The sequence below is a fragment of the Pleurodeles waltl genome, chromosome 2_2 (assembly GCF_031143425.1).
Source record: "Pleurodeles waltl isolate 20211129_DDA chromosome 2_2, aPleWal1.hap1.20221129, whole genome shotgun sequence".
Taxonomy (NCBI): domain Eukaryota; kingdom Metazoa; phylum Chordata; class Amphibia; order Caudata; family Salamandridae; genus Pleurodeles; species Pleurodeles waltl.
The window spans coordinates 474,014,524-474,041,701 of NC_090439.1; the positions used below are offsets into that span (position 1 = coordinate 474,014,524).

The following is a 27,178-nucleotide window of genomic DNA, read 5'->3' on the forward strand; positions in this document are numbered from 1 at the left end:
ACTGCCTATGCCCAGGAGACTGACTGCTTAAGTCCTTTGCTTACCTGAGAAAACTAACCAAACTTACCTCCCCCAGGAACTGTTGATTTTTGCACTGTATCCACTTTTAAAATAGCTATTTGACATTTTAACCAAAACTGTGTGTACTACTGTTTCAAATCAAAGTTGTACACTTACCTGTGTGAAGTACCTTGCATTTTAGGTACTTACCTCAAATCTTGTGGTTCTAAAATAAATTAAGAATAATATTTTTCTTTATTAAAAACCTATTGGCCTGGAGTTAAATCTTTGAGTGTGTGTACCTCTTTTATTGCCTGTGTGTGTACAACAAATACTTAACACTACCCTCTGATAAACCTACTGCTCGACCACACTACCACAAACTAGAGCATTAGTATTATATAATTTTGCGATTATCTACATCTAAGGGGAACCCTTGGACTCTGTGCACACTATCTCTCACTTTGAGATAGTATATACAGAGCCAACTTCCTACAACGGGGATATGGAAATAAGCCTTCTGCAAGTCCAACGCTACCATTCAGTCTCCTGGGTCCAAGGCAGACAGGACCTGAGCCAGGCTGAGCATTTTGAACTTCCCCTTTTTGAGGAAGCTATTGAGGGCCCTAAGGTCTAGGATAGGACGTAAGCCCTTGTCCTTTAGGGGCACCAGAAAGTAGCGGGAATAACAGCCACAACCTACTTCTGGCACAGGGACCTTTTCTGTGGTCCCTTGGCCCAGAGAGCTGCTACTCTGTCACAGAGAACTGCCAGATGATCCTCCGGAAAATGGCCGTAGGATAGAGGCATGGCTGAAGGGGGAGTCTCAAACGAGAGGGAGTAGCCCCTTCAGATGATCTGCAAAACCCACCTGTACATAGTGATGGATTTCCAGTGGGGCAGGGGATGGCGAATCCTGCTGCAAACTGGTCTGGGATGGGTGGATGGACTAGAAGGGCTTGGAGGCTGCAGCAGGGGTGGGGTGGACTGGGTAGGCCTCTGGTTCCCCTGTCCCACGAGCCAGTGGGATTCTGCGTCCCTGGCCATGCAGGGGCTGAACAACATGGGTGGCAGTGGCTGGGAAGGGGACGCACAAAGAGTCCCTTCCGTGGCCACAAAAGGCAGACTGCAGGGGACGAGGGGCAGTCGAAAATGGCTGACGAACGAGCCTTAGTCCAGAAGTCCTTGAACCTCTCAAGCGCTGAGTCTGCCTTGTCTCCAAAGAGACGGGTGCCATCAAAGGGCATGTCAATAAGGGTCTGTTGGACATCCCCTGAGAAACCAGAGGTCCTCAACCAGGCATGACGCCTCAAGGCCACCGTCATTGAAACACCTATCTACCCAGAGAGTCAGTTGTGTCCAGCCCACATCGAATAATGATCTTTGCCGCGTCTCCCCATCAACAACTGCTTGGATGATAATAGTCAAGGCCTCCTCCGGTATCTGCAGCAAGCTGTGCACGACTGTAACCCACAATGAGTTAATATAATGGCCCAAAAGGCATGCAGTGTTCTCTGACAGCAACGCTAGAATGGAGGAAGAAAACATATTTTTCTCAAGTTAGTCCTGTCTCTTTGATTCCTGATCCGGAGGTGCAGAAGGGAACGAGCCAGATGACGAGGATGCCTGCATAACAAGACTCAGGCATGGGGTGTTGGGACAGGAATTTAGGGTCGTTAGGGGTGAGCCAATTGCAGGGAGCGATCGTCCTCTTCAAAGGTGTCCCTGTGCTGTGTCTGGACCAAGTACCCAGAAGGACATCAGTGAGGGCTTCATTAAAAGGAAGGAAAGGCTCAGATGTGGAAGCACCTCCATCAGGAGATTAGACCTGACTTCAACAGTAAGCAGTTCAAGGCCAAGGACATCAGCCGCCCTCCTGACCCTCGTAGAATAAGTAGCTCACTCCGCTGTAGCCACAGTAGGAGAAGAAAGCATGCTTGCATCTAGAGAAGTATCCAGACCACGGGCCATGCCCAATTCCTGTGCCCAGTCCATAATAGGGTCATCCTGGTATTCATAAAGATCCAAGGACCCTGCCAATCCTTCCCCCTATGCATACCCATAAGAAAAAGGATCTGAATCAATCTGAGGTGAATAGACCCCATAGAAATAGAGGGCGGAGTCATTCAATGCAGCTCCGAGTCGTCGGGGATTAGGATCGGGTTGGTTTTGATCGTGGGCACAACCTACATCGGGAGCGCCTCCCGCTTTGCATCAGCAATGTGGCAGGGTGAAGTCGAAGGATGCCTAACCTTCTTCCATATCTTCTTCTTCTTACTTGAGAGACCCGAAGACTTGAGAGGACGACAACGAGTGGTGATGACTCCACAAATGGTCTCAAGACCTTCCTCTCTAGTGAGACCGGGATCTATGCGTAGTCGAGTGCCGGGCCACCATGAGCTTGAGGGAACATTCCCTTAAGGCCTTCTGGTGCATGTCCCAGAACTCGGAGAACAACTTCGGGTTGTGGTCACGCTCCAGGCACCACAAACAGATCCAGTGTGGATCCGTCACCGACATCATGCGGTGACCCGACTCGCAAGGCTTCAAACCGGTCTTCGGGGACATCCTTGACGCACCAAGCCTCACTCCCAAAATGGAAAACGTGAGTTGAGGTTTTGTGTTGATTGCAGAGGCCTCAGTGCAGTCACTAAGACTGATGCCTGTAGGAAAGTACCCTCTTTTTGGCATGGTTACGCCCACTTTTTGTATCCTGTCAGTGTGTTTTGACTGTTTTCACTGGGATCCTGCTAACCAGGACCCCAGTGATTGTGCTCTAGCTCTCTAAATTTGGTTGCTTAGGACTTTGCACACCCTACAATTGGCATACTGGTGCCCCATATAAGTCCATAGTATATGGTACCTAGGTACCCAGGACACTGGGGCACCCATGGGCTGCAGCATGTATTGTGCCATCCATGGGAGCCCATGCAAAATGTGTCTGCAGGCCTGCTACTGCAGCGTGCATGAAAAGGTGCATGCACCCTTTCCCTACAGGTCAATGTACCAGGTCACTGTAAGGCACCCCTATTTTAGACCCTCAAAGCCCAGAGGGTAGGGTGAAGGTGCGCGAGAACCCCGGTCCCTGCTCTGGCGTGAAACTGGGCAAAGGAAAGGGAAGTGACCACTCTCCGGTCCATCACCACCCTAGGGGTGGTGCCCAGAGCTCCACCAGGTGGCCACCTGATTCTGCCATCTTGAATCCAAGGTGAACAAAGGGCCCTAGGAGCATCTGAGTGGCCAGGTCAGGTAGGTGATGTCACAGCCCCCTCCTGTTAAGTGGTCAGCCTGCTAGGTGACTGTAAGGAAACGGCTCCATGTTGCAGTTACTCCCCACTTTTTGCCTGATACTGATGCTGACTTGACTGAGAAGTGTGCTGGGACCCTGCTAACCAGGAGCCAGCACCAGTGTTCTTTCACCTAAAATGTACCATTGTCTCCACAATTGGCACAGCCCTGGCACCCAGGTAAGTCCCTTGTAACTGGTACCCATGGTACTAAGGGCATTGATGCCAGGGAAGGTCTCTTAGGGCTGCAGCATGTCTTATGCCACCCTAGGGACCCCTCACTCAGCACAGACACACTGCTTGCCAGCTTGTGTGTGCTGGTGGGGAGAAAATGACTAAGTCGACATGGCACTCCCCTCAGGGTGCCAAGCCAACCTCACACTGCCTAGCAGGCCTTACAGCCCTAAGGCAGGGTGCACTATACCACAGGTGAGGGCATAGGTGCATGAGTACTATGCCCCTACAGTGTCTAAGCAAAACCTTAGACATTGTAAGTGCAGGGTAGCCATAAGAGTATATGGTCTGGGAGTCTGTCAAAAACAAACTCCACAGCTCCATAATGGCTACACTGAATACTGGGAAGTTTGGTATCAGACTTCTCAGAATAATAAACTCACACTGATGCCAGTGTTGGATTTATTAAAAAATGCACACAGAGGGCATCTTAGAGATGCCCCCTGTATTTTACCCAATTGTTCAGTGCAGGACTGACTGGTCTGTGCCAGCCTGCTGCTGAGAGATGAGTTTCTGACCCCATGTGGCGAGGGCCCTTGTGCTCTCTGAGGACAGAAACAAAAGCCTGCTCTGGGTGGAGGTTCTTCACACCTCCCCCTGCAGGAACTGTAACACCTAGCAGTGAGTCTCAAAGGCTCAGGCTTCGTGTTACAACGCCCCAAGGCACTCCAGCTACTGGAGATGCCCGCCCCCTGGACACAGCCCCCACTTTTGGAAGCAAGTCCAGGGAAGATAATGAGAAAAACAAGGAGGAGTCACCCACCAGTCAGGACAGCCCCTAAGGTGTCCTGAGCTGAGGTGACCCCTGCCTTTAGAAATCCTCCATCTTGATTTTGGACAATTGCCCCAATAGGAATAGGGATGTGCCCTCCTCCCCACAGGGAGGAGGGACAAAGAGGGTGTAGCCACCCTCAAGGACAGTAGCCATTGGCTACTGCCCTCCCAGACCTAACACACCCCTAAATTCAGTATTTGGGGCACCCCAGAACCTAGGAAACTAGATTCCTGCAACCGGAAGACTAAGAAGGACTGCTGACCTGAAAGCCCTGCAGAGAAGACGGAGACACCAACTGCTTTGGCCCCAGCCCTAACGGCCTGTCTCCCTACTTCAAGAAAAACTGCGACGCGCTCCCCAGGGTCCAGCGACCTCTGAAGCCTCAGAAGACTACCCTGCATCTAAAAGGACCAAGAACTCCCGAGGACAGCGGCTCTGCTCCAAAGAAGAAACAACTTTTAAAGGACTGCACGTTTCCCGCCGGAAGCGTGAGACTTTGCACTCTGCACCCGACGCCCCCGGCTTGACCTGCGGAGAAACAACACTACAGGGAGGACTCCCCCGGCGACTGCGACCCTGTGAGTAGCCAGAGTTGACCCCCCTGATCCCCCCAGCGAAGCCTGCAGAGGGAATCCAGAGGCTCCCCCTGACAGCGACTGCCTGCTTCTAAGAACCTGACGCCTGGTAAAGACACTGCACCCGCAGCCCCCAGGACCTGAAGGATCTGACCTACAGTGCAGGTGTGACCCCCAGGTGGCCCTCTCCCTTGCCCAGGTGGTGGCTACCCCGAGGAGCCCCCCCCTTGCCTGCCTGCTTCGCTGAAGAGACCCCTGGGTCTCCGATTGAACTCCAATGCAAACCAGACGCCTGTTTGCACACTGCACCCGGCTGCCCCCGTGCCGCCAAGGGTGTACTTTTTGTGCTGACTTGTGTCCCCCCGGTGCCCTACAAAACCCCCCCGGTCTGCCCTCCGAAGACGCGGGTACCTACCTGCTGGCAGACTGGAACCGGGGCAACCCCTTCTCCATTGAAGCCTATGTGTTTTGGGCACCACTTTGACCTCTACACCTGACCAGCCCTGAGCTGCTGGTGTGGTAACTTTGGGGTTGCCCTGAACCCCCAACGGTGGGCTACCTTGGACCCAACTTTGAACCCTGTAGGTGGTTTACTTACCTGCAAAACTAACAAACACTTACCTCCCCCAGGAACTGTTGAAATTTGCACTGTGTCTAGTTTTAAAATAGCTTATTGACATTTTTGCCAAAACTGTACATGCTATTTTGCTGATTCAACGTTCCTATGATACCTAAGTGAAGTACCTTTCATTTGAAGTATTGATTGTAAATCTTGAACCTGTGGTTCTTAAAATAAACTAACAAAATATATTTTTCTATACAAAAACCTATTGGCCTGGAATTGTCTTTGAGTGTGTGTTCCTCATTTATTGCCTGTGTGTGTACAACAAATGCTTAACACTACCCTCTGATAAGCCTACTGCTCGACCACACTACCACAAAATAGAGCATTAGAATTATCTCTTTTTACCACTTTCTTACATCTAAGGGGAACCCTTGGTCTCTGTGCATGCTATTTCTTACTTTGAAATAATACATACAGAGCCAACTTCCTACAGTGACCAATCCCCCTTCCTGGCTACTTAGACCCTCTTGGGTCGGTCCTCAGGTTCGACATGCAAGATTTCAGTAGGACTCCTCTGCACTGTTTCCTTCATCTTCTGGCCACTAGGACTGCAACTGGACCCTCCAGGAACTGACAATCTGCCTCTTCAGCGACTGCGCTCTGCAACATTGTTTCTCCGGCTCCTTCCAGCAACTACAACATTTCCCCGGCTGGGGAACCTCTGAGAATTAGGAGTCTTTAGCCTGCACAAGAAGTAAGAAGGAATCTCCCTTGGAGTGAAGGAGTCACTCCCCTGTATCCACAGGCACCAACTGCAATGACGACAGGCTGCTTGGATCTTCTCTCCTACGGAGCTGCGTGGGATCCTGCATCACAGGTGGTGGTCTGAAGTGATCCCCTTGGACCTCTCTACCAGCTGTCCAACTTGGGAGACGGTGAGCACTTGCCTTTCCTTGCAGGACAGTGCCCCTGTGCACAGCAACTGTTACAGCTAATCAAGGCTTGTTTGTTCCTCCTCCAAGGGATCTTCAGGGTCCGTGTAGCCCAGCCCTCCTTCCTGCAAAAAAGAGTCTCCTGCCGGCTGCTCCAGCGACGTGGGTGTGCTGAGTGGGCCTCACTGCGACTCCTGTGACTGCTGCCAGTGGGTTGCCTGTGGGGGCTACCTCCTCTACTTGTAACTTCCAGCTGCCGAGGGTCACTTTGGACTTCCCTCCTTGGATCAAGTCGTCTTCAACCTTAAAAACCTTCTTCTCAGACACTTGCATTTGCCAAGGCTTGTTGGTGGTTTTTCAGCACCACTGAGTGGCTGCATCTTAACCGCCGACGTAGGACATCACTTGCATCACTTCTGGGACTCCTCCTCAGCTCTTGTGCTTCACTATTGACCACCTTCGTCCACAGTCGACCCTGTCCTGCATCCACAGAAGGGTGGGTTGTGGCTCCTGCAACAACCGGACACCTCAACTCCAACTGGACTTGGTCATCTCCTTTGCAGGTCCTCTTCTGTCAGGATCCACCTTTGGTTTCTTCCAGTCTTGATTGGGTCTTGCACAATCCTTTTCCAGAGTCCTCCTGTTAGTTTTGGGAAAAAAGGTACTTACCTCTATTCTCCTGGTTGCTGGGGGTCACTCAGGTACTCACCTCTTGGGGTTTCTAGTTCCCCCAGCTTCCTTTTACGGACTACTGATTCCACTTTCTTGGGTGGGGGACTGTCTTTCACATTCCACGTTTTTAGTATATGGTTTGGTCTGCCCATAGGGTCCTCACTATTTGCCATTGCTTTTACCAATGCTTATTGCTTTCTATGCTATTTAGTAATTACTGATGTGTATATAAAAGTGTGTTTACTTACCTCCAGTTGGGGGATTGCCTACTCAGTATTCTAGTATTCGTGTTACTATAATAAAGTACCTTTATTTTTGTGTGGTTCTTTCATGTGTGTAAGTGCTGTGTGACTATAGTGGTATTGCACAAGCTTTGCATGTCTCCTGGATACGTCTTGGCTACTCATCCACAGCTACCTCTAGAGAGGTCTGGCCTCCTCCTAGACACTGCCTACACTTCACTAATAGGTGATCCCTGGTATAAGATGATAATACCATAGGTGCTCACCACACACCAGGTCATCTTCCTACAATGCCAATCCAGTTCCAAGGGCAGATGAACTGATACTTTGGCTGCAGCCAACTATTTAAGCACATTTGACTTGACTGCAGGATATTGGCAGATCAAGTTATTTGATCCTGCAAAAACCATAATAGTATCATCAACACCTAGTGGGCATTATCACTTCACAGTAATGCCCCTTGGTTTGAAGAATGACCCTGCAACATTTCAAAGGTGGGTGAACAAAGTTCTCCAAGGCTTGGAAAGCTTCAGTGCAGCTTATCTAGATGATAAAGCTGTCTCTAGCTCCACCTGGTCGACTCACCTGGTCCACCTTGGAAATGTGCTGGAGGCCTTAAAAAAGGCAGGTGGCACTATCAAGGCATCCAAATGCAGAAGGGCAAGGTAAAGTGGTTTATTTGAGCCACCTAGTACGTGGAGGTCAAATTCAGCCACTACCGGGCAAAATCCAAACCATAATGGATTGGGTTGGCCCTACCACTTAAACCCAAGTCTGAGCCTTCTTAGGTCTGACTGGGTACTGCAGAAGATTCATAAAAGGGTACAGCTCCATTGTAGCCCCCTTAAATTACCTCACATCCAAAAGGATGCCCAAAGTCTGTCTTATGGACAGCTAGGTGCCAGAAAGCTTTTGATGACCTAAAAGAGGCCATTTGCTCTACTCCCATTCTATGAAGCCGAATACTCAAAACAATTAATTGTCCAGACAGATGCTTCAGAGGTAGGGATAGGGGCAGTACTTTTCCAACTTAATGAAGAGGGCCAGGATCAACCTGTTGCTTTTATAAGTAGAAGGGTGACCCCCCAGGGAAAAATGTTGGTCAGCCATTCAGAGTAAGGCTTTTGCTGTGGTCTGGGCCTTGAAGAAGCGAAGGCCATACCTGTTTGGCACTCACTTCCTTGTTCAAACAGACCACGAGCCCCTCCTACGCCTTAAGCAAGTGAAAGGCGAAAATCCCAAACTGTTAAGGTGGTCAATCTCCCTACAGGGAATGGACTATTCAGTGGAACATAGACCTGGGAGTAACCACTCCAATGATGATGGACTCTCCAGATATTTCCACTTAGACAATGAAGACTCAACTGGGCAAGGTTAGTCTCATTGTCCCTCAGGGTGGAGGTGAGGGGGTGGGGAGGGGGTTGAGGAAAGTCCCTCTTTCTGGCCTGGCTACCCCCACATTTTGCCTAATGCCAGTGTGTTTAGACTGTTTTCACTAGGATTCTGCTAACCAGGACCCCAGTGATTGTGCTCTCTCCTCTAAATTTGGTTGTCTTGGGACTCTTTACACCATACAACTGGCATACTGGTGCACCCCTGTAAGTCACTAGGTCACTAGAATATGGTACAGGGCATTGGTACAACAGGGGTCCCACTGGGATTCAACATGTATCATGCCACCCATGGTGGATGCACACTTTCGCTGCTGGTCACTGTAAGTCACCCCTATGGTATGCCCTGAGGGGGAGGATGGTGGGGGGGTGGGGTTAGGCGATGTGTGTGTTTGTTTTTTCAAATCCCCTGGACTTTTGTAAGTGTGGGGAAGCCATTTCAGCTATGTACTGGCCATAGGTCACAACTAATGGTTCATCTACATACTAATACCTCCGAACCTAGGCATGTTTGGTATCAAACATGTCAGAATCATACCCCAATGCTGATGCCAGTATTGGTAGCATAATTCCATGCACTCTGGGGGCTTCTTAGAGGGCCCCACGGTATTGCACCTACCCGACTTTCAGGGTCTGCAAGCAGCCCATGCTGCTGCTACCCCTCAGACAGGATTCTGCCCTCCTGCTGCTTGACCAGCTTAAGCAGGGGAAGGCACAACAAAGGATTTTCTGAGGGAGAGAGGTGCAACCTCCTCTCCTTTGGAAATAGATGTTACAGGGCTGGGGATGGGTAGTCTCCCCACGCCACAGGTTTGCTTTGAAGGGCACATTTGGTGCCCTCCTTGCATAATCCAGTTTGCACTAGTCCTGGGACCCCCAGTACCTGCTCTGGTGCAAAACGGGACAAAGGAAAGGGGAGTGATCACTCCCCTGTCCATCACCACCCCAGGGGTGGTGCCCAGAGTTCCAAGGTGGCCACTTGGTTCTGCTATCTTGAAATCAAGATGTGCAGCGGCCCCTGGGAGCATCTGACTGGTCCGGGTAGGTAGCTGACCTCTGTGACCCCCTGTGATAGGTGGTCACCTTGCAGAGTGACCAAGCCCCCTTTTTAAGGCTATTTAGAGACGCCCTTGGGGGTGGTTCCCCAGATTCTTCACGCAAAATTCCAACAGTATGTCTCTGCAAAGACCTCTTCTGCTCCCGGCCAACGGAGCTACTGCTTGACTCCACAGGAACCGGACAAGACTGCAACACCGAGAAGACCTCTCCTTGCAACTTTGTTTCCGCGGCTTCTGTCAGCAACTTGCAACTTTTCCAGGGTAGTGCATACTCTGGAATCGGCAAGACTTCAGCTGCACCAAAGAAGCAAGAAGGAATCTCCCTTGGAGTGAAAGAGTCACTCTCCTGCATCCGCAGACACCTACTACAATGACATCCGTCTGCTGGGATCTGCTGTCCTCTGGATCTGCGAAGATTCTCCAACACAGGTGGTGGTTCTGAGGGGTCATCTGGCTCCTCTCTGCACCTTCTGCTAACGTGGGAGACGGTGAGTCCGTTCTTCTCCTCTAAGATAGAACCCCTATGTACCGTGACTGTTGCAGCAACCAAGGCGTGTTCACTCCTGCTCCAAAGAGATTTTCAGGCTCCAAGAAGCCCTGGTCCCCAGGACTCCACCTCTGCAAGGAGAGTCTCTTCTCTTCAGGTGTGCTGAGTGGCCCTCAGTGTGACTTACTTTGCCTGCTGCCAGTGGGTTGCTCATGGGGGCTCTGACTGCTTCTGCTGGCTCTCCTGCCTTCTTAGGGTGAGCCTGGACTCCCCTCCAAGAGCTCAGTCCCCTGGGCCTTGTTGGTCCTCTTCAGCTCCGCAAATCTCCAAGAGCTCCAGTTACATTTACTTGTGCTGGTTGGTGGTCCTCCTGACCACTGACCCGTGTGCAATCCGGTGACCGACGAGGGACAGCTCCTATGTGACTTCAGGGATTCCTCCACAACTCCTGGACTCAGCAGCTGGGCTTCCTCCATCACCGTCGACCGGGATCTTCACCCACAGATGGGTGGGCATTGCCTCCTGCCCCACCTGGACACTCCTGAGTGGACTGGACTCTGTCTCCTTCTTTTGCAAGTTCTCCATCTCATCCCAGTGAGCTCAGTCGTACCTAGAGAGCAAGGCCTGTGAATTGGCAATACACCAATGGTTTGCCGCTTGTGCAACCAGTCTCATCCCTGCCACATTGAGCCTCATGCTCTCCTTTTCTGGTGGAGGCTAGTCCCCAGTAGCCTGGTTGTTAGCTCTCTTCCTGGTGGTTGCAGCCACTCTGGAATCTGGTGGGATCTGAGACCTGATGAATAGCGGATCAGAAGGTGCAGGCTTGTATTTCTTGTCCACCCTGGATGTTATAATTTTAGAGCTCCCAGGCTCTTTAAAGATATTTTCTGCGTTAGGAGACATCCCTGGAAGTGTTGCATGGGCTCTCATTATCCTAAATGAGACTACTGGATTTCTAGGCAGCAGGATCGATAACGGTGTGGGGGACTGAGTCTGACCCACGTGTAAGCAACTCTGTCACCATAAATCCAGTTGTTGCTCCGGCTAACTAGCAGTGCCTCATTTCTCCCCTGAGGAAGAGATGATTGGGCAGCCGAGCGCATGACATCTTTGGAACTTCTCAGGGAAGTCGTGGTCACTCAGATCCAAACCAACTCTCTCATTTACAATATGGTCTCATATACAAATGACAAAGACAGTATAAGTTTTATATAATGTTTTAATAAAACGACTGTATTTTAGATAATAAGGCGTGAGCCGCAATAACCAGAACAATACAACATAGTAGGGTTGATATAGTCACCAGGAGAGTAAAACATAAGAATAAAGCTATCATAATTCCTAACCGTTTCTACTCTCCCTCTGCTTGTTCTATTTAGAGCACAGCATGTTAAGCTTCTAGCTTGCCTTTCCGAATCAAAGGGGAGACATAGGCCCTCATACCTGAGCAAAGGCCTGTGATCTGGTTCAGCATCTGCAACGAGGCAGTCAGCGTCTAGTTGTGGTTCCCTGGTCGGAATCTCCCTCTTGCATGTATTGGGACAAGGAAGTGATTTTATAACTAACATGTCATCGTGATCACAAAATGTCCCTACGCAGGAATGCCAAATCTAAACTCCTACCACGTCAATCGGCAATGTACCAGACTGTATCCTTGACTGAAGCACAGAGTGAATATGTTATGAAGAACTCCAGTGCTGAAGTAGGCACAACAGTGTGATATGAATAAAAAAACAACACCGTAGAACTGGCTATTTTGTAAAATAACAGTACGAAGCCTAATAAAAAGCATTTAGAGCAAAGTGCACAGAGGCTCTAAGCTGTCAGCAAATGAATAAAATACATTTAGGGCAAAGTGCACAAAGGCCTAAAGCCTGAAGCTAATGCGCAAAATATACGTAAAACTAACCACACTACAGAAGCACAGGGAGGAACTGAATGTCTTTCTAGGTGGAGGTGAGGGTATCAAACAGAAAATCCTGCTCCATTGGATCTTTATGAAGCTGCACATTGTGATAAGTGGCTGCCCTAGCAATGACCTGTTTGTAGCTAGTAGTATTCTCTGGAGGATAGGGCCATGCAGGATATAAGTCTGGATATGTGCTAATGATAGGATCTGGATCATGAGAGTCCCAAGAATCTGGGTCTTAATGTGTGTCTCCTAAGTATTCCCCTACAAACAAAGGTGGACCCTGAGGAGTGAGGTCTCCTGCAGTAGGAGAGGCAGGAGAATGGTGGAGGGGAGGTGGGGTGGAGAAGGAGCCGGTAAAGGTCTGGCTGAAGAAATGGTGGCCTTGTCCTTTAAGGTTTTTTCCGGAGGCGGTGAGGTGTTCAAGGCCCCCTGGAAAGTTAGCTTTCTCTTCAAAGTAACAGAGGGGGAAGCCACAATATGCCCTGTCGCTTCTTGAATGTACAACCAGTGCTGTTTAGCGTCCATCGGCTCAAAAGAAGACGGTGTAGTGGAGGACTGACTGGAATCCAATAGCTCCTAAGGAGTAGTGTCTTGAGTTTTCAGTACCAATGATTTCAGTAGGTGGACTTTTTTTTAGCCAAAACTGGTACCAAGCTGCTTTGGCTCGGAGCCGATATGGTCAGTGCTGAATGTTTGGTAGTTAAAGTTCGGGCCAAAATGGAGGAAGTCGATACCTAAGACGTGACAGTATTCTTCATTATTTTTACTACCAAGCCGACGGGCGGGGCAGCCAAAATGTCATTATAAGAACAACCATGGGCTGGTGGCAGTGGTGGTGGTCCAGTGACCTCAGTAAGGGATTTTCTATGAATCTTAGTGGGGGCAGGTAGGGTTGCAGTACTCACTCACTGTGCTTACATCACCTTGTGACTCCATGTCAGACTGAACGTCGGAGTCCGAATCTTGAATGGAGATGGTCTCCTTCTGTTCAGGCTCCTTCTGCGCATGTTCGTCCCCAAAGATGTCTGGGGTGTCTTCTGTGGATTTATGCGCCATCTCCAACCTGTGCGCTCTTCAGTACTGAAGGGTCTTCTTCGATCTGAACAACCCGCATGCGTCACAAGTAGCCTCCTGGTAAACTGGTGTGAGGCATAAGTTATATACCTGGTGATAATCGATGTGGGGGAACTTGGAATGGTAACTAGGGGAGAAACGAAACAGTGTCTGTTCCATCAGTTCTACATCTTCTTCGGTGCTGCACGCAGGTAGTTCAGAGGCTGGGAATGGCCTGCCCCGAAGAGCGCACGATCTGGCACTGGTTCTGATGAGCTGGAAAGTATGAACGCAGGATGAAAAAAGCGATTGAATTAACAATACCCTCAAATAAAGGATAGACGGAAAGACAGTCTCAGACCGGAGCAAGCCAAAGACAGAGCAATAAACACACATACGAAACCGACGGCGGTGAGAGAATAATCAAACAAAAAACTCGATGCCCATGTGCAGTATTTTCGAGAAGGAGTAGCCACGATCCTGTTACTCAAAAAAGCTTCTCGAAGAAAAACAATCTGTAGACCTCAGAACCAAACACTAGTTGGCAGGACCATGCAGAGCATGTGTATATACAGCCACACATGCCATCGAACAAGTTTCATTTCAGTTAGCAATGGCATTATTAAAAACATTGGCCTCAACTGCTCCACGTTCTTTCTTTTAAATTTTACTGAGTACTCTCATTACAATCATTCAGGCCTTAAGGAATGCAGAAAGATTTTATTTCATCACTCTGGGGTAAAACTTTCCCCTTCAGCTGTTGAAAAATAATGTAAGAAATATCCCTAGCTCATCACCAGGAGAAGGAAAAAACTACAAGGAAGGAGTTACAGTAAATGATTGTGCACTAGCCATATGTCCCAAGTACTTTTGCTTTGAAGTTGCCAATCTGACTCGGTCTCCGTCTCTAATAAGAATACTAATCAGACACTGAAACAGCCACTACACGGTTGAAGCAGTCAGCATTATCATTTCCTGCACTTTAGGCACACATTTTTCAAAGAAATCATCATAATTTTTATTTGCTTGAACATAAATTGCGCTATGATGAACATCGAAGATTCCACAATTTTTCATCTGCACATTCCAATGCCACTCTTGCAGGTAAGCATTTTCCATTTGAGTAGTTTCTGAACAAAAAATGTAATGTCTGTTGGAAAGCAAAGTAATATTTGTTGCATGTTGCTGGACAGCACTACGTGCATATGTCAGTAGGCCGTACGCTCAAGATGTCTTGGAGTATTTCGTAGATTGAGTGGTGCGATTCTGTTGAAAAAATGAGCTTGTGAACTACTGTTGCTGCCAGTGCCACAACAGATTGAAATAGACTGAAATGCACAGAGACGTTAATTGATTTTCACTAGAATTTTAGTACTCCTATATCTTAACAGATACCTGTTGCTTCTCAGATGGTATGTGCTAACTTGCGCGATTTTCGTTGACAGGTATATCGCATAACCCACACAATTATGTGAACACCCAGACACTGGTGTGAGGCTTTATCATGTCAGTTTGTAGCCAAACTGTAGTGTTGTGAAGCAACAACGCTGACAACACTATATTTCAATGGGTTATGGGATAACACAATGCGGTGTCCACGTCAATATATATTTTTTTTTCTCCCTCTCCAACAGCTCTGCTCGCCACACACATTTCCTAATGTTTCAAGAGTACGTTTAGGGAAAAACCAAGTGGTTAATGTTCCGTCTGGCCTTTCCAATTCAAGAAGGAATTGGTACTCCAGGAATATTGAACAACTGGAGCCTGGAATATTAGGTACTTCATGAGGGGAACAGTCTGTGGTTTTATAGAAAAAGACCAGGTCCCATCACTATCATATCATCAGTTTCTGAGTGGGTGTTCTGATTGGAAAGTGTGTATACACACACAAACCAATAACAGACCTCCATGCATTATGATCCTATAAAGACATCAAGTAGTTCTAGTGATATAATAGACCACAAAGCCAAAAAACACAGGTGACTGTAAATGGAAACAAAACTTCATAATACCACTGCTAAACAATTATACACAGGTTATCAATCAAGTACCGTTCATATTATAGTATGGTTGGTATTCACCATATTTGTTCTCTTTAAAAACTAAGAAAAACAGAGCTCTATTTTGACGTATTTTTTCTACAACTGTGTGAGTTTTGTGCAGTTTCTCATGGCAACGTGCAGTTATTAAAGGATAGATGACCATAACACAGAATTTTAAGTGTTACTTTTTGTTGATAAGAGAATGCTAATTGAGCAACAGGTGACGGTTAATGTTCTGAGTTTGCCCCATGCTTTGCTTACTAGAGGAAACTATCAAGCTGAATGACAAATTAGATGTTAACAAGAAAATCTAATTGAAAAATTTAATTTATAGGCACTCCAGTATTTAAAATCGATACGAAGCATCTTTAATATCAATTGCGGGTTTTGACTCAATGATGCTGGCACAATGAACAGTCAAACACCATATGCGACTCACAAATACATTTTCATGGGCTGAAAACACTTTTAAAAGGAAAACGTCGAAAGTCAATGAGAAGCAAAACTTTATTTTTTATGTTTGAAGAAACCATGTTGCTTATATAAGCTTGACACCACTTCTCAAAGTTCTAAAAACAACCGACGCCGAACGATGTTAAGGTGTTGCATCCACTATATAACCAAGATTCATGGGCACAAGGGCACTATAACTAGACAATGATTCATGAATGTGGCAGCACTGGGGAAGAAAGAAAATGAGGAGACCCTCTATTGAGATTAACTAAGATCAATTACAAGCATATTGTCAGCTTTTGTCAAATATTCAATAGAGGTTAAATACCTTGTAGCAATTGTGCATTAATAAAATACTTGGAGCAACAACAACTGAAAAAATAAAACCTGATGCAAACAATGAATGCAGAGGGAAAAAATGGGTGCTGAGAAAACGCAACAACACAGTGTATTCCAACCACTTCAGGTCAGAATAAAAAAGGTAGCCTGCAGGTGTAGACATAGTAAGAGGCTGTGAATGTACACTTATGTTGGGGTTTTCTAAGTCCAATAAGTATGAGAAATGGTGAAACTTAAATGATAAATAATTATCAATCCAGAAGCACAAGCATACAATAAGGCAACTGAAGAATAAGAGAAACTACATCAACACAATTCAAAATTAACAAGTTACTTACCTTTGGTAAAGCTCTTTCTGGTAGATACTCTAACTTACAGCAGATTCCCCCACCTTCAGAGTATTCTCAAGTGCCAAGCTGGTTCTGAACAAATGTTCAGAAGTGCCAGAAGGTGGTGCCGTATGGCTCTGGGGTGACTCCATGCCACTGTGCAAGTGGCTAACTGGAGATACATTTAAGTACCACCCTGTCATGCTGATGTCAGTTTCTTAATCTTTCTCTTTCTGTGCCATAAGAGAAGATTTTACAGAACCGAACAGGCAAAATAGTCCTCCAATCTGAAGTGACTATTAAAAGAGAAGTGTTTTGTTAACATGTGTATTAATGCCCAAGTAACAGCCTGGCATTGGAAGTGCTTGCCAATGCCACTGTAGGAGCTGTGGCTCTGGTGAAATGAGCATTTAGGCCTTCTGCAGGTTTCTCTCAAGTCAGCATGTAGTAGAGTTTATTGTGGAGGACTGTACTCTTTTGTATTACCATGCCTTCCTTGATCCCAGGGATCCCAATAAAGAGCGGACCATCCATACAATGCTCTCTTACACATTTGAAGTAGAAACTCTAAGATCTTTCAGGGCTAAGCCAATGGAGCCTCTCTTCCTCTTTGAAGGCATATGGCAAACCGCAAAATGTTGGCACTATTATTGATTAAGCAACATGGAAGGGTGATACCCCTGCTGGCAGCAAGGTAGCCAGAGTCCCCAGAACCAATTTGCCCAGGTGGAAAATTGTGGAGGGCGGTTGCATAGACAGCACCTGTAGCTCACTCATGCAGTGAGCAAAAGCGATTGCAATAAGACTCACTTGACTGTCAGTAAATATAGTGAACAACTGTGCATAGGTTCAAATGAAGTTCACCCATGGAACATTAGGACCAGATTTATGTCCCAATGTAACAGAAAAAATGGCTTTGCACTGAACATGTGCATCAGATCCTTCAGAAAATGTGTCACAACTGATGATTTGAAAAGAGAGGATTGATCATGCAAATAAAAAGTCTGAAAAGGCCAACTGGACCAATGAGAAAACAAATCATACACATCAGACAGTTTGGTCTTAAGAGGGAAAGGATTACAGAACCCACAAACGTTTCCAGTGCACAGTGTAGACTGATTTCATATATGGGTTGTGCCTGCAAGAATAACATCTACCACTAAAGATGACAGGTCAAAAGAAGTAAATTGTGTCCACTCATTCTCCACACATGAAGGTGTAGGCTTTGGAGATTCAGGTGTAAGAACCTCTCATTTTGTCGAGGCAGGAGGCCTTCCCAAGAAGATAAATGTTGAGGTGTCATGAGTACCACACTCTCCTGACTCATTCTGTGGCTATTAAGATGACTTAGGCCCTGGTCTGTCCAGATTTTTCCTCAGAACTGGGAGCAGGAGAGGTAGCGGCAGAAATGCATACAGGACCTACATGTTTCATCACAGACCTGATGAGTCTTCCAATAACGTTTTAAGAAGAAACACAGAACGTTTGTCACTGCACGTTCTCAATGGTGGCAAACAGACTGAGCCAAGGCATGCCACACTTATCAAAGATGTCCTGTGTCATTTCAAGATGAACATGACTCTTGTGGACCATCAGCTGACATCCCAACTAGTCTGCTCTTGGGTTCAGGGAACCAGCAAGATGGATGGCTATCATAAAGATCTTCTGCTAGTTCAGCCACCTCAAGAGACGTAGAGCTCCTGGCACAGAATCCAGGACCACAACTACCCTGGTTGTTGCAGTACTGCATGGCAGTCAGGTTGTCCATTACAACCTGTGACAACCTTCCCTTGATGGTCGGTAGGAAAGCTTTCAAGCAAACCACCCAAAGCTCTTTAGAAATTATTATGGAGCTGTCTCTCTGATGCAGACCAGAGGCCTCTGAACTTCACTTCCCCTAGATAGCCTTCCCAACCCAGCAACAACACATTTACTCTAAGTAGCACATCCAAATAGGGGAGGGAGAGTGGACAGCCAATTTTAGGGATGGCACACATCTGACTCCTGATGTCTAGGAAAGCCCTTTTGCAGGGAACCCATTGTGTAGGGATCAGGTGAGAATTCAGCTAGTTGAAGAAAGACCCCAAAGAGATTATGAGCCTGGCTGTTTTCAAAGAGTGGTCTGTGACTGATTGCAGCAGGCCTGCCTCGAGCAGCTAGTCATCTAGGTACAGGAGTATATATATTCCACAACCTTCACAGATGAGTCTACACCATAGCCATCACTTTTGTAAAATCCATTGGGGATGAAGTAGGGTCGAAGGGGAGCATAGCTAATTGGTAGTGTTCGGACCCCACTGTGAGCCAGAGAGAGCACCTATGGGTCTGCAGTATTTACATAGGAAAATACCATCCACTCCTATGATCCAGAGATGAGAGCATCTGAGCCACAGAGAGCATACTGCATTTGTCCTTCTTCGATAAAGCATAAGCTAGAGGAGTCCACCTTTCTTCAGCATGAGAAAGTATTATCGAAAGCACCACTGGCTGAAAGTAGCAGAGAGAGAGACAGAGAGAGAGAGACAGAGAGAGAGAGAGAGTGTGTAAGTGGGTGGAGAAGAAGAGGTGGAGAAAAAATGAAAGAGGCAATAACCATTTTGTTCAACTGGTTTGACATGATGGAATTCCAGCTGGGGAGTAAGAAAATTAGTTACTTACCTGTAACTGTAGTTCTCCAGCATTGGGATCTTTCACAGATTCACATGCTTGAATCACTCCCCATCGTCGAGGTGGGAGCCCCTGGTACAATTACACAAGTAGTGTTGAAATATATTAATACAAGGGCCCTAGTCATTTTAAGAAAAGAACCAAACTTGAGCATCCACCAATCAGACGACACCACCCTCTAGAATCCGCCTGAGAGAAGCTCCAGCACCTTAGATTTTCCAAGCACAAGTGCATTAAGGACAGGAAGAGAAAGAGAAAGAGAGGTGAAAGTGAGCTTCTCCGCGGAGGTGGGTGGGTCGCATGTGAATCTATGAAAGATTCCAATACTGGAGAACTACAGTTACAGGTAAGTAACTAATTTTCTTACTCCAATATTGGAACTTTCATAGATCCACATGCTTCAATCAGAGTAACGAGCAGTACTTATGCACATTGGAACATTGCAGCCAAGTACGTCACAAAACACCTGCAAATATATATATATATATATATATATATATATATATATATATATATATATATATATATATATAGCAAAACTCTAAACAACATATCATCTGTTAACCCCATCCTTACTTCGCTCCCTTTCTCTTCTTTTTTTTTCTTTTTTTTTTTACCTGAAGAGCATTGGATCTGTATTCAAAAGTAACAAGACATAAACAATGTGCATACCTTATCTAGGAAGGAGGGATGAAAGAGATGGCTCACCTTCACCTGAAGAGGTTCCTGAGGACTGCCTGACCCACTGCTACCTCTCCTTGAGATTGTGCTTCCAAGCAGTAATGTTGTGTAAATGTATGGCAGCTTTTTCATGTCGCTGCTCTGCAAATGTCTTGGAAGGAACCCCAGCAAACAGCACTGCAGACGAAGAAACTGCCCGTGTAGAGTGATCAAGGACCAATGAATGCAGTGGTTTGCCCACTGCTTGATGGGCGAAACGAATGGCTGAGGATATTCATCTGGCTATACTCTGCTTGGAGAGTGGTTGACCTCGTCTGGGTGCACTGTACGCTACGAACAATGGATTGGAGCGACGGAAGGACTTAGTCCTTTCCAGGTAGAATTTAACACATCTCTTAATGTCTAAGGAGTGTAACGCTCTTTCCGCAGGAGTAGATGTATGTGGAAAAAAAGGTTTTAAAAACAAAGGGCACGTTCATGTGGAAATCTGAAGGTCTGTGCGAAGTAGTAGTTTGTCTTGTTTGATCTGCAAGAACAGCTTCTGTATGGAGAGGGCCTGAATCTCACTGACCCGTCTGGCTGATGTGAGAGCCACCAGTAAGGCAACCTTCCAAGAAAGGTATTTTATAGAAGCACGATGGATTGGTTCGAATGGATGCTTCATTAACTGTTGTAGAACAATATTCAGGTTCCACGAGGGAGGAGGAGGTATGAATGGAGGAAAAACCCTGAAAAGTCCTTTAAAAAACCGTTTGATTAATCTAGATGAATACAGTGAACGTCTGCATGATGCTATTGCCGCCAGATGCACCTTTATGGATGAATGCGCAAGGCCTGATTGCACTAAATGCAATAAGTAAGGCAATAATTGTTCCGGTGGTGAGGACAGTGGATCAATTTGCCACTGGTGGCACCAGAAACAAAATCTTCTCCATTTGCAAGAATAAGCCTTATTAGTGCTACCTGCTCTAGCTCTGGACAAAATGTCCCTACATTTCTGTGGAATATTCAGATGTGCGAACTCCCTGTGTTCAGGAGCCATGCTGACAATCGCATCGACGGAGGATCCGGGTGCGATATTTGCCCTTTGTTTATTGTTAGACGGTTTGAGCGGAATGTGAGGCTTCATTGATAGAAGAAGCAGCTCTGCGAACCAGTGTTGTTGAGGCCAGTAGGGAGCAATCAATATCAGGGTGCACAGCTGTTTTTATCTTCGTGAGGACTCTTGGGATCAGTGGAATTGGAGGAAAGGCGTAAGCAAAGATGGCTGACCAAGCTATGGAAAACGCATTCCCCCAAGATCCCTTTTGGAGATGCCAGCTTGCGAAGTACTGCCATTTGGCGTTCCATTTGCTGGCAAACAGGTCAATTCTGGGCGTTCCCCACTGGGAAAAGATGTAATCCACTGCGGACTGGTCTAGCTCTCATTCGTGGCAGCTTGATCTTTGTCTGCTGAGTGAGTCCGCTATCTTGTTCTCTATCCCCGGCAGATGCACCGCTGTGAGTCTGCTGCCTTGCTGCGAGGCCCAATCCCAAATCTTACCTCGTGCCTCCTTGTTTGTTGAGGTAATGCATCGTAGTGGTGTTGTCTGTTCATATTACTACGTCTGTCCCCGCTATCTTCAGAAAAAAAGCCTGCAAAGCGAGATAAACTGCTCTGACCTCTAGCAGGTTGGTGTGCATCGCCCTCAACTCTAGTGGCCACTTGCCACTTATTTGAAGATCTTGCATAACGGCTCCCCAGCCCTCCAGAGAGGCATCTGTAGTGATAGTCCACGGAGCTGGACGATGTAGAAAGGAAAGGCCGACAGACAGATGATGCTTTTGAGACCACCATGTCAGAGCTTTGACTATTGCTGGGGTTATGCTTATCCGATCTTCGAAGCTTCCCGAAACCTGGAGCCATTGAGGATTGAGTTGCTCCTGTAGCGGTCGCATTTTCAGTCTGCAGAGGGGAACCAGAGGCATGCATGATGACATCATGCCCATCAAGGATTTGAAAAGGCGAACTAAAACAGAGTTTCTTCCCTGTATTGACTTTGCTAGAGTCAGTAATTTCTGTTGTCTCTCTACTGTGGGACACCCCATGGTGGCTTGAGTGTCCAGATTTGCCCCTAAATAGGTGATACTGCGTGATGGTAGAGACTTGGACTTCTCCCAGTTGATGGTGAGGCCTAGACTGTTGAGTAAGGAAACGCACCTTCTTGTTGATCTGCCCGCTCCTGCATTTTATCAGCCAATCATCGAGGTATGGAAATATCTGGTGTTTTCTCCTCCTGAGGAAAGCTGCGATTGGCGCTAGACATTTGGTAGATATCCTGGGAACTGACCTTAGGCCAAAAGGAAGGACACGAAATTGAAAATGGCTTCCCGCTTCCATGAATCTCAGGTACTGTCTGTGGGTAGGGTGGATGGGAATGTGGAAATATGCGTCTTTTAGGTCTAGTGTAGACATGAAATCTCCCTGGTTCAGTCGCAGGAGGACACCCTGTAGGCTTATATGCGGAACAACTGCTTTTTTAAGTAGATGTTTAATTCTCTTAGGTCGAGGATCGGCCTCCAGTCTTTCCACTTCTTGCGAATGAGGAAGAACCTGGAATAAAACCCTTTTCCTCGCTGTCACAGAGGTACTTTCTCTATAGCTTCTTTGAGGAGCATCTTGCTGATCTCCCTCTTGAGCTGTTCTGGATACCTTGATGGGAGTCCTGCGAGGAGGATTGGAGGGAGGTATTTGGCTAAACTCCAGAGTGTGGCCCTGTTTCACTAATTGAAGGACCCACTTGTCTGATGTGAGGACTTGCCATTGCTTGAGAAACAGGGATATCCTTCCGCCTAGAACCAGAGGAGGAGGGTTGGATGTAGCCGGCGCCTTGGATGTATCAGGCTCTATGAGCCGAGTCCTTAGCAGTGCGAGTTGAGCGTCCCCTAGTGCCAGATCTACCATAAGCCGCTTGTGGTAGTTGCCTTTGTGGGTATTACTGACGAAACTGCTGAGAAGAGGAAGGATAGGTTGAGTATCTATATTGCTGATAGCCTCCTCTATATGAGGGCAGTCCACGTCCTCTAGCCCCAAAGGACGGCTTCCGAAACTGGAGAGTCCCTAGCGATCTTGCTGTATCCGTGTTGGATTTGATAGATTCTAAGGCCTCATCAATATGTTTACCAAATAATGCTTGGCCATCAAAAGGTAGGTCTAAAATCAAATCTTGTTCTGTACCTCAGGCCGGAATGATATAGCCTTTAGCCAGCCTTGCCTTCTAAGTACAGTCGCACCTGCGAGCTGGGAAAATGCAGTTGAGGCTATGTCCATTGCACAGTCTATGAGCTCAGCTGATGTGCGCTGACCTTCCTGTAACATCTTCCTTGCCTCTCATCTTCCATCCTCTGGCAACTGGTCAATATGTGGGGCGATGTCTGTCCAGAGCTGTCTATCATACCTGGCTAACACTGTTAGAGAGTTAGCCGCTCTTATTACTAGGCTAGCCATCAACGAGAACCTCTTTCCAATATTGCCTAGCCATCTACCTTCTTTGTCTGGAGGTGCAGAAATCGGGGCAGATGGACTCTTGAACTTTCTCTGTGCCGCCTGGTCCACCACCGTATCCGGACGAGGATGACCAATTAGACATGCTGGGGCATCGTCTGGTACCTTGTATTTTTTTATCTAGTCGTGGCAGTACTGCTGTGACAGTAGCAGGGTTGTGCATCACTTTTAACCCTTCTTCCCATAAGTAGCTGACCACTGGAATAGAGCGCACAGATTTTTGGAACGGCTCTTTAAAATCATATAGGAAGCAATCTACTTGCTTGGACGGCATTGGCAAGGCGAAACATTTAGCTGCTCTCTCCAGGAGATAATGAAATCCCCTGATGTCATCTGGAGGGGATTCTACCTTTGACTGTGAAGGAAAAGGAGGAGCAGGAATAATGTATTCATCCCACTCCAAATGAGTGTCAAGGAGCTCCCCTTCTTCCTGGTCCCCTTCCGTCATGTCAGTGTTCTGAGGTAAAGTCATATCGGGCGTGGTCACATTTGTTAGTGGCAATGAGGTCGGTCTCTGACGTGGAGTGGTCACCCCGGAGACTGGCGACGGCAAAGGTCGCTCCCCTTGAGGAGGAAAACACCTACTGTAATCAGCCAACATTCCCCGGAGGTCAGATAGCAAAGAAGTTGGAATGTATGCCCCTTCCTGATATTGTTGATCTCCTCCATAGTACTGAGGGTCATAAGTTTCCTCAAAATAGTCTTCGTCCTGATATTCGACGTTCAATTGAGAGGGGCGATGGGTGTAGTCAACGGCGCAGATATAGCCTTCGTCGATGGTGGAGTCGTCGACGATGAACGCATGGAGATCGTGATCGTCGACAGCCTTACCGAAATCCAACGTCGACGAGGCTGTTGACGATGGTAAAGCAGATACCGTTGTTACCGTCGTCGACGATGATGAAGTGCAGATCTTCGTCGACGATGACGTCGTCGACGCTGCTCTCGTCGACAGTGGGGTGCTCGTCGACGATGATGTCGTCATAACTGTCGTTGACGGTGGAACAGTGGAAGTCTTCTTTGACGGTGGGAAAACATTCCCCGATGGTCTCGTCGACGAGGAGTCCTTTGTCGACGGTACATTCTTAGCTGCCGAAGTAGATGAAAGCCTTTTGAACGGCACAGATGGTGGTACAGAGGATGATTTCTTATGCCTTTCAGAACTGCTGGCATGACCTCTCTCCCCTTTCCTGGAAGATTTATGAGGTGAAGTAGAGGAGCTGCGGCCCTTGTAAGACCCTGAGGCAGTCTTTTTGTGGGCTTTTCTTGGTTGTTGGGAAGGAGATCTTGTGTCTGATCTCTCCCTTTTTGATGACTTTTTGGATGTTGAAGAGTCATCACTATCAGAAGCAGAGACTGGATTATCTCTGTACTTAAGTTTCTGCAACCAAATTAATAATCTGCCTTCTCTATAAGAGTTTTAGAGGAAAAGGTACGACAAACCTTACAGTCCTTGGCTGAGTGGTCTGGATAGAGGCAATATATGCAATCCTAATGAGGGTCTTCAGAATGTAGTCTTTTTTTACCACAAGTTTTGCATTTTCTGAATAAACCCTTTATCTCCTTGCCAGACATGCATGTTGTAGGTGTTAACCCCAATCAGTCAAAACAAGGTTTAGCAGAGAAAAAATAGCTCCAAGGTAATCCAAAGGTGTGAAGAAAGAGCAGAGCTCTGAGGAGACTCCCTAGCACGAAGTGCGGTAGAAAATCTGAGGTGCTGGAGCTTCTCTCAGGAGGATTCTAGAGAGTGGTGCTGTCTGATTGGTGGATGCTCAAGTTTGGTCCTTTTCTTAAAATGACTATGATAGGCTATTAAATTGAATAGGCCCTGGGCCCTTGTATTAATATGTTTCAACACTACTTGTGTAATTGTACCGGGGGCTCCCATCTCGACGACGGGGAATGATTCAAGCATGTGAATCTATGAAAGTTCCAATACTGGAGTAAATTCCACGTCCTGCACCTCATCATCTAATCGTGGGCCTGAGTGGGCAAACAAAGTGGTCTAGGAACGGTCGTCGCTGGGGAGCAAGGATTGGAAGATTGCTGTCCCTGCTGGAAAGAACGGCTATGACTGCCAACACATACTCTGCTCCGAAAGGGCTGAGTTTCCTGTTGCAAGTTGATGCTGTTGGTAAGCTATGTATCTGCAATAGCCACTTAACTTGATATGCTGCAAGGATCAAACTGTGGAGTAGCTATCCTTGAATCACTTGAGCGTCAAGTCAGGTTCTCTCCGAAAAATCTTAATCCATTGAAGGGCTTTCCATAAGGGACACTTGGATATCTCCTGAAAACCTGGATGATTACACCCAGACATGCCTTCAAGCCATACAGTGGAGCTAACAGCACACTTGGACATCTCCTGAAAACCTGGTTGATTACACCCAGACATGCCTTCAAGCCATACAGTGGAGCTAACAGCACAGTCTATGCAGTCAATGGTGTCTAGGCCAAAAGGAAAAACATACTTGCCACGTTCTGTCTGTACATCTTGGATTGTTTCGCCCCGAGGACCTCTCTAAAGCCGCAAACCTCTCTCATAAAATGTCCCATAAGGCAAAGATGCACCAGACAAGAAAGAATACTGTGTTCAAAAAGCATAAAGCCTGGCAAGCAGGCAAAAATATTTTTTTGCGAAATGCCTTTATATGTTTCAACTCAATCTCTGTGGGATAGAGGGCTGGTTGAAGGAAAAGCGTTTCAATTGACATGTGTATCTCTGCACCACAAGGCTTTCAGACATTGGGCATCCCTTAAAAAAATCCGGGTCGACAGGAGTTGGTGTTTAAAGTATGGCCACAAGCCTGCTGGCTGGTGGGGCTAAGCAAAGCTTAGACCGAGTGACCAAGAAAGTGTCCATAAAAGCCTTGTTAAAGTTAAATAGCAACACTTGCTCAGATGAAGTTGGACTTGAATGAAGAAATTCATCAATAAATTGGCTTTGGTTTGCAGAGTAGGCTATTGCCAGGTCTAGTACTTGTGCTGCTCTTCACACTATTACAGAAAACGAGTCACTTTCTGCCGCTGATGGACCAGGTGGTGTGTCCAACTTTGTATCTGGTGAGTTATCTAGCCCTCTTCTGTACTGCAAGTCTAAGTACAGCAATTCATCAGTGTAATGAGAGCAGAGCAGGTGATATGCCTCCTCTTCTTTAGTCTGTGGGACATTAGGTACCCCCTTGAGTGCATCAGAGTCAGAACAAAAGAGGGCTTCTATCTTTTGCTAGCGAGGGAGGCAAGGGAGATGCAGAGGCTGCAGTTCTGGCTGTACAATTACTGGCTGCACCTTAATTATTGATGGGTGGAGTCAGCATCAGAACTGACAGAACTAACATGGACCCTGGGACAGAGGTGGAAGCCTAGTCAAGCTTCAGTACAGGCTCAGAAATGTGGCCCATGTGGAGCAGTCGAGAGAGAGCCCGAAGGCAGAAGTCCAACTGGGGACCCACTCTGTCTTGAAAATGTAAAGCATAGCCTTCTTGAAGGCTGCTATTTTCAGTAGGACTGACTAAGGTCCAGATAATTTGGGCTTTGCAGGATCAGCTCGGAGCCAGAAGATACCGGAGCCTTTCATTAATACCTTTGCAACTTCTTGCCAGATTTCAAGTGACAGGATGGGGAGAAATCCTGCTCGCTTTCTTGTGTTTATGGTGCGTTTTTGTTTTTACTGCATATTACTAGAACACTGAGCAGGAATGGGACGTCGAACGGAACCAACTCTGAGACCAAGACCAACCACGTGACTGAGACTGGGAGTTGTATTTCAAATGCAATCTCTACTTACACTTAGAGATGTAAAGCTTTGTATTCTACTTTCTAATTGTTTTCGGGTGCATGAGGGCACACTTATTGCATGACTTTGAGTTGTGACTGTGCCCTAACACACAGTGTGGGTCTGTGACTGACATCTATTTTCTGAACTCCTGGCACAGCTTGA

The 27,178-nt window shown here is 47.0% G+C and overlaps 1 protein-coding gene across 3 annotated transcripts in view; it reads right to left on the minus strand.

Annotated features, from left to right (window-relative positions):
• Positions 1–27,178, minus strand: part of SMCHD1 (structural maintenance of chromosomes flexible hinge domain containing 1) — a 2,128,336-nt gene that overhangs the window by 854,892 nt on the left and 1,246,266 nt on the right. The gene's annotated exons all lie outside the window — the stretch shown is intronic.